The following is an 8,990-nucleotide window of genomic DNA, read 5'->3' on the forward strand; positions in this document are numbered from 1 at the left end:
ACAGATTTTTATTCAGGCAAGATGAAATGTGAACATCTGGCACCAACCTAACGTGTAACATTGAAATGAACAAACAAAAAGCTTGACCAGTGTGTTCTTTTTCCTTGTTTCTTCCTAAGTTCTCTGAATGTGGCTCACATCATAATATACTTAGACATGAGGACTTTGTCACTTATCATTGAAATATTCAAAGTAAATCCCTAGCAAGCTGGTGGCTGCTGAAGTTCGGATCAATTTAGCCATGAAACAACTGTTTCTCAAACAATGACGCAGCTGCTTGGTTCACTTCAAATTATTGTGGTAGTAAAAAGGAAAAAAAATATTTTTAAAATGGATATAGTACAATGGCCATTTGTTGTAACATTGCCAGAAGTGTAACATTTTATGTAGGTTTATTGGGACTCTAGGACACCACAAATAGATAAGGAAATTTGCATATAGAACTATCATTTCACTATAGGCTTTTTTTCTCTACACAATGTTTTGGTTTAAGAATCTCTTAATTTTATCTCTTATATGATTGACCCTTCACAGAGTGGTGATAATTAGGTCACAGGAAGCAGATCAGTAAAGTGGCTGGCTTACTGTGTTCCCAGCACATTTCTTTCTTCTCTTCCCCATTTCCTATTGTGTAATGGCGGATGACAGAAACTTGGCTCTCCTGGACCTTAAGAACTTTTTATTAATTTAAAGGCAAAATTTTGATTTATGTGGAAGAAACAAACTGTATATAGCCCTGAGTGTTTCACGAGGAATCTTCAAAGCAGATTTCTTTTCTTTTAGGTATCCCCATCAAAAAGTAGATTTAGACATCAGAGTAAGTCAAATACTATCAAACACAAGTGTATAACACCAGCTGTAGCTACACAGCAAAGCCAACAGTTGACAAGCCAGTTCCCTAATCCGAGCCCGAGTCTGAAGGCATTCATTCATCTTAAATATCTAGAATGGTTATCAAGAATGTCCCCAGTTGGCCAAATTGCTCAGCATCCTGTTTGCTTTAGTTACTTCAAAACATATTTCCATACAGCCATAGCATAACAAACTGTAGCCAAAAGCTCAGGTCCCTGCTCTTCTGCTCATCCACACGACTGCTTTTAGAGTATGTTAGAATGGCCCTAAGTAAGTGGAAAGACCAAAATTCTACAGTCCAAGAACAGATTCTCAATCTGAATTATCTCAGCTGGCCATTAAAATAGCCTTGAATGTGACAGGTCTGGAAACTTGAAGAGAATTGATAAGGACGTTCAATTTGGGGGGAAGCCTATCAACAAAAGTATAGCTGCAGAAAACCATAGGGAATATTTGGTGAAGAGTAAGTGGGTTAATCTAGTATAGGAGGTTACTTTCAATCTTAAAAGATGTATAGGTGGATGATGACAGGCGGAACGAAAGAACATTTAAAAGAATAGCATGTATCAGCGTGGCAGGTAAAGATAATTGCAAGAAGCTTGGCACAACTGGAGCATGAGTTCTGGGTACGGCTAGGTAGGCGGGGGGTCACGCATTCAAGCCCCCAGACATGCTAAAAAGTTTGAGTTTCATCTAAGAGGCAATAGTATTTGGGGCAAGGTGTAATATGGATCAGCTTTGTGTTTCAGAAGGATCACCTTATGACTTTACGGAGGATGAATCGGAGGGACAGTAATGTAGGGATGAAGGGATGAAGTGGATGGGACGCATTCTAAACAGGTAAAACAAACATGCCTTCTTGTTAGGTAGAATGTGGAAGGTGATGGAGATGATGGTCTGGGTCACTGTCTCCATGAGGGTGCTAATCTTAAATGCAGGGAAGAAGATATGGATTTTGATATGAGATATGATAAACTGGAAACTTGCATATTAAACATTATAGCTGAATCTTTAATAGATGGATATGGAATTCAGGAAGGATAACTAGAGAAAATAAATATATATTATTATAATAATGTAATATAAATAATATATAAATTATATAGCTACAGTAAATTATATAACATATAATTATTCTTATTGAAACGTAACACATGTTCATTTTAGAAAATTTAGAAAAATCAGAAAAGTGAAGATATGTATCTGGATTAGCTTATAGATTTAATAGTTAAATATCCTGAATAATAATTGTCACCTAGCTCATATGTGAAGCCTACTTTTCAAAGACTTATCGAAGTAAAACCAAACTGTATAAATGAGATAGTTTGACTGTCATATATAATGGATGACTTATAGAAATTGAATGGCCGTAAGAAAGAAAGTTCCATATTAATTATGCCAAAATCTAAATTACATTCATATCAGTCAAATTAATTCTTCAACTTCATGAGAATATCTTTGCAGTGAGCTCATCTTGGCAGGCCCTTTGGAAAGTGGTACTACAGAAAACCAGTCTTCATAGGAGACCTAGCCTCGGGTTCATCTACAGTTGAGACAGATAACTGTAAACACCTGCTTCTATAGTTTTCTATTTTCTATGTATGTAATTCTAAGATCTCAAATAATAAGTGCCCAAATACATGAGAAAGTCCAAAACTTTCCTTGAGAAATAGCCTCTGTCTTTGGTCATCTCTGTTAGGAATGGAACCTCTTCCATTAGGAATGGAACCTCTTCTGGGCAAGAATAAAAGTCAGTGTCTATCATTTTCCTAAGGGATTATAAGCTTTTAAGTTCATATATTCAGTGTCTCTCTCACCCATGTAGATCACATACACTCTAGGCACTTAGCTGGATTTTTTCTTGTTTAATGAGGTATAACTTGCCTACAGTGCACCAACATTAAGTGTGCAGCTAGATGAATTCGTACATGTGCTATGATAGACCTAAGCAATCACCACCGAGACTAAGACAGAGAACATTTTCAGGGCCTAAAGAAGACCCTTTGTGTCCCTATTCAGTAACTACTAGCCCCACAGATAAACACGTTTCTGAACTCCAGCATCACAAATTACCTTTTCCTATTCTTGAAATACAAATGGAATCATTTAGCTTCTTTAGCATCTGGTTTCTTTTATTCAACATACTTTTTGAGACTTGTCCATAATGTTACATGTTTCAGTATTTTAGTCTCTTTCGCTGCTGTGTAGTATTCCGTTTTGTCAATATACCACAGTTTGTTTATTCACTTTCCTATGATGGACTTTAGGGCTGATTCCATTTTGTGGCTATTATGAACAAAACCAGAATAAACATCCAGTATGCATGTTTCGGTGGACATAAGCATTCGTGTGTCTTCGATATCACCCAGGAGTGCGTACATGTGTGTTCAGCTTTAGCATATACTGTAAAACAGTCTTCCAAAGTTCTTTACAGATTTATACTTTCAGTATAAACACTGAGGCCGAATTCATATTATATCCGAATACTATGAGAAACATAAAAACTTCTTATTCTACGAGATTATTAAGCTCAGATCTTGTTTCAAGGTAGATCACCAGAAATACGTTCTTTCGGCATACTATTTTATAACCCAAAGGAATATCTCCTTGAATTTTATCAATAATCTATATTAGAGACAGAAATAAAAAAAAATTAAATGTGTTTAGAACTTCTAATCACTATGGCAAACAGATGAAGATTTCAACTTACTCAACTTACTCAAAACCAAAGAAATATTAGATTTGATCTTTTAGAACATTTTAATACATAGCTGACCTCAAAAGTAAGAAAAGGAAAAATCCCGGGTACCCTAAATATAAAAGGGAATTAAGGTCAGAGTAAAATGTTGAGGTTGACATCAAATGCCTTGCCCAAGCATCAGAATGTGATACATGCCTAAGGAATAGGGGTCGAAACTCACCCAAGATCAAGAGTCAAATGTTTTTCTGGATTCACATCAGTACCTCAAATTCAACATCTCTCAAGGTAAACTACTTATCTTGTGGATTTCCAAACTCAGTGCATTTCATACACCCGGTTAACTAAAGCAGATTCAGGGCTTGGCAAAGTTCTACAACGAGACATATAGTAAATATTTTAGGCTCTGCAGACCAGATGTTCCCTGTCACAACTACTCTACTCCCCTTGCTATAGGGCTAAAGCAGCCATCCATGATACATAAATGAGCAGCCCTGGTCCTGTTCCAATAAAACTTTATTAACAAGAATAGGTAGCAGACCAGATTTGGGCCAAGGGTTATAGTTTTCTTAAATCCACTTATTAGGGCAGCAAGCTAGGATCCTCTAACATACTTCACTTCAACATCTAATCAATCATCTAATCCTTTTTTAAATCGCAGTGCAATCTGTTCTCACTTCTCCTTTGTTGACTACCCAAATTTGTTATATTTCTGAGTCTTCCATGCTCTTGTGTATATTTCATTCACTTTCAACTGTTGTGTAATAAATGGTTCATTGTGTCAATATTGAAAAAAATATTTTATCCATTCTCTTGTCATTGAATTTTTGGGCTTTTCTACTTTTGTGCCCCAGTTTCCTCATTTGTGTAATATAATACCTACTTCATATGATTTTTTTTTCATGAATTAAATGAGTAAATGTATGTGAAAAATACCTGATGTGTTAAAACCCATAAGAGTTTTCTACTATTGCTGTTTCACTTTTCTTATGCCCCGGACCAACAATAATGGCTCAATGAATGTGTCTTAAATAAATGAATGAAAAACTAAAGAAAGGATTGATTTGGTATATAGATTCTAAGCAATTCCAACCAAACACCCAACAGAGCTTCCAGGGAATTTGATAAGCTAATTCTTACATTTATTTTGAAGAGCAAAGGAATGAAGAAGATAAAATGTTCCTGAAAAAAAAGTGGAAAAACTTGACCCACCAGATATTGAATACAAATCTAAATATTTTTATAATTATAATAGAGATTCAAAAATTGACCAAAAAATAATATAAAAGAGAACGTGAAAGATGGGTGTGCATTTGTGGAATTCTGATAATTGCCAGAGGTAGCATTGTCCATCAGTGGGAAATCTGGGGACTAAACAATAAATGAAGCTAGGACAATTAGTTATCAATATGGGTAAAAAAAAAATTGGATCCCTACCTCACAACATACACAAAAATCAGTAACAGATAGAACAAAGACATAAATATGCAATAGGAATCCTCCAAAAAATTTCGAGCTATAATCATAAAAGAAAACATAATATGTACTAAAATCAAATACTTCTTTTAATCAAATGGCATCGTTTTAATAGAGAAAATGCAATTCCTAAACTAGAAGAAATTATTTGTAACACATATAACTGGCAAAAGATTCACATTGAAAATATATGAAGAAGGACCAGTTGAGAGTCTGACTTTGGCTCAGGGCATGATGCCCGTCTAGGGATTGAGTCCTGCATCGGGCTCCCTGTGAGGAGTCTGCTTCTTCCTCTGTCTCTACCTCACTCTCCATGTCTCTCATGAATAAATAAATAAAATATTTTTAAAAATACAATATCAAGCTCAGAAGAGTTAAACAATATATTGTTTAGAACTGTAGACAAGGGCACCTGGGTGGCTCAGTCGATTAAGCATCTGTCTTCAGCTCAAGTAGTAGTCCCAGGATGCTGGGGTTGAGCCCCAGGTCGGGCTCCCTGCTTAGTGGGCAGCCTGCTTCTCCCTCTGCCCTTCCCCCTCACTCGTGCTGTCACTCACTATCTCCCTCTCAAATAAAATCTTAAACAAAATATAGACAAATATGAAAATATTACTTTTTAAGGTAACAAAATGATAAAAACAAAAATTGAGGTAGTGCTCACTTCTGGTCCATAAGTGGGGAAGTGCCAGTTAGTGGGAATGGCATTAGTTTCAGAAGTTTATACTCTGCTATTATGCTTCATAGTTTCCATGTTATGTTTTTTTGCATCAAATATTATATTAATATTATATTAAGTTATCATTAAAAATACAGGATAAATGAACAAATCTTGTTAATGAAATGCAAGGTAAGACTATTAACTGTATCAAACAACTTGATTAAAAAGAAAACCAGAACTTCATCTGCATTTAAAGCTTAGGAGGAAAAGGCAATATGTATAGCCTCCAACATAACAGGGTAGGCTAATCTCTCTTGAATTATCTTGGAGTGATCAGATTTCTCCTGGATTTTGATTTCTCAAGAGTCACATTATTAATTTCTTATGCCTGATGCATTCAGAAGTCAGTCCTAGAGTTCTACAGGGCAGCCTAGAAGCATCAAGGAAAGGTCAGTATCTAATTATTTTCTTTGCTCTGCTCCCTGCTGCCCCTCTTAGGATGAACTAGAGGGGACTAAAAGGAACACCAGCTCTGTGTCCTCCATAAAGATGATCCTGGAGACAGCATGTTGCTTAACCTCCATTTATTTGTCTCTTCAACTCAAAGGTTTGAATGGATGAAATGTTTTACATTTTAAGTGAACTAAGGGATTTTGTTATGAAGAACCATAAGGACAAAAAACAGACCCTGAAGAGATTTTGCATAAGATGGAGGCATTTGAGTCTGGGGGGGGGGGGGTGGGACTGAGGAAGGAGGGAATGGAGGAAGGAGGCCACTCCACTCCATAAGACAAGCCACTGAATCAATTTTAATTTACTCAATGAAAATAATTTTATACTGAAAAGGATAAGAGTCCAAGTATGTCTTCGAGAAAAAGGAAATAAGTGTTTTTTTACAGTTCTTACCAAAACTATTATCTTCATTTTCTCTGCTTTGATTAAGAACATTTTGTTCATTCTCTACTAGAAGATAATATGAATGTCGATTACATTTGTCAAAAGAATATACACATTAAAACAATTTTAATTTTGTAAATCAGCTTAATGGGCCAGATTAACATTAAGAAAGAGAAGAAAGAAAAAAGACCTAAGCATTAAGAGACTCCAAAATGGTCTTAATGTATTTTCCTTTATAAATGCCTAATTCTCAGGTAGTGCTTCCTATTCCCAAATATAAGTAATCTGCAGAATATAAAAAAATTTAAGAAAATAAATATGTCAATCCTATTTTGGTCTCAGTAGCTTTTTTTCAGACCACAATGCTTTATTATTATTTTTAAATTGTATTATTTTTTAATTTAAATTCAATTTGCCAATATGTAGTATAATACCCAGTGCTCATCCCATCAAGTGCCCTCTTCAGTGCCCGTCACCCAGTGGTCTCAGTAGCTTTTGACATTAAGAACAAATATTAACCTGCTAATGGTTTGGAGCACTTCATTCATTCATTCATTCAATTTCTTCATTCTCTGAATAACCTATTAACTTCAAAGTGATTTAGAAAGTGTTGTATATCTGGATAATCACAGTGTAGCATAAAAAGCTACTTACTAATGGCAATAAATAAATGGCATTACCCTGTGACATATATTAACAGGGTGGAATTCTCTTTTTACATTTTTAGAACACAATAATACAAATATTCATTGAAAATCAATTTTGTAGATGTATACTCTAAAACATTCATCTTCCTTTATCAGTTAATCTAAAATATTGTCCTAGATTCTATTCACAGTTGGATCTATTAAAATCTTCCTTAATATATACAAATATTTTTTGATATCAATCATCATCATAATCATGGCTATAAGAAAAATACTCTTTACTTGGCCAAATTACCCCCAAAAATAGTAGTATTAAAACTACCTCATTAACTGGAGTAATTAAACAATTGATAACCCAAGCTGAAAGGCTTAAGCTATTAACCTGGTAAGCACCAAACCATGGAAAAGAAATACTATTGTGTGACGCTGCTAGGGAATGGATTTCAACAAGAGTCTAAGTAGTAGAAAACATCTTTTTCTACTCATGAGTGTACATTTATATTTTGCCCAGGGATGTAACACCAATGCAGAATAAATGAGGCCATGGCATTTATTTTGAGCTGTCTTCAAATTTCAGTTGTTATCAATAAAAGTTGAGTAACTCCTTTCAGGTTATCATTATTTTCTTATATATTGATAAAATATGGTATATTATATATAATATATAACAATAATAATATAAGAAGTATACTAATATGCTTATTTTTTTTTTTTACTTATAACACAGGTCACAAGCCAGCCATCTATTTGCAGGAGATTATGATTTGGTGTACATAGTGATATTTTTTAAAGTTTGCATTTGTTGTCAACATGTAGAGATTGGGAGATTTCATACAAAAATCAAGTTTTACAACTTGAAAACTCAGAAGTTGGCCAGTGCAGGGCCAACTTTTACTTTTGCCTGCACCTGAGAAATGAGAGTTTGCAATTCTTTAGAACATATCTACTGACACAATGACTAAAGATGGCAATTGTTACTGTTTAATCATATAAAAAGCCACCTCGATGTAAGAAATGATAAATTGGGGATCCCTGGGTGGCGCAGCGGTTTAGCGCCTGCCTTTGGCCCAGGGCGCGATCCTGGAGACCCGGGATGGAATCCCACGTCGGGCTCCCGGTGCATGGAGCCTGCTTCACCCTCTGCCTGTGTCTCTGCCTCTCTCTCTCTCTCACTGTGTGCCTATCATAAATAAAAAAAATATATTAAAAAAAAACGAATTTATTAAAAAAAAAGAAAAGATAAATTGTGTTTATTCACATGTGTTTTTTTCAAAATTTCCTGCAAGAAGGTATACCTAAATGGTGATAAAATTCTTAGAAATAAAAATTCTGATTTCTTTATTTTGATCATATTTGGTTCACCAAGCCCTTTATAAACAGTATCTCACTAGAAAGCAAAGGCAGAAATTAACTTATTTTACTCAGATGATTTTAATTTTTCTGTTCATGAGTACTGGGCAAGCAGGAAATGTTAGAAGGTGCTACAGGGAAATTCCAAGCTTCACAGGGTGAGGGAGGAAAGTTCAAAGAGAATATAAGGTCGTGTCTATGGAGCAAAGTGGAGCACAGTTGAAAGCTGTGACTTAAAACTTTGAAAAATGGGAAGATGCCTCAGTGTGGATGAATTGTGACAGCAGAAAAGTCATGGAGGAAAACTGGTTGTTTAAATTAACAAGAAAAATGTCCAGAATATCAGTTCTGACAGTATGGACTTTGGACAGGAGTTTATTGATACCAGCTCTACACCAGGTAAATCTAGGAA

Source organism: Nyctereutes procyonoides, unplaced genomic scaffold (genome assembly GCF_905146905.1).
Source record: "Nyctereutes procyonoides isolate TBG_1078 unplaced genomic scaffold, NYPRO_anot_genome, whole genome shotgun sequence".
Classification (NCBI taxonomy): domain Eukaryota; kingdom Metazoa; phylum Chordata; class Mammalia; order Carnivora; family Canidae; genus Nyctereutes; species Nyctereutes procyonoides.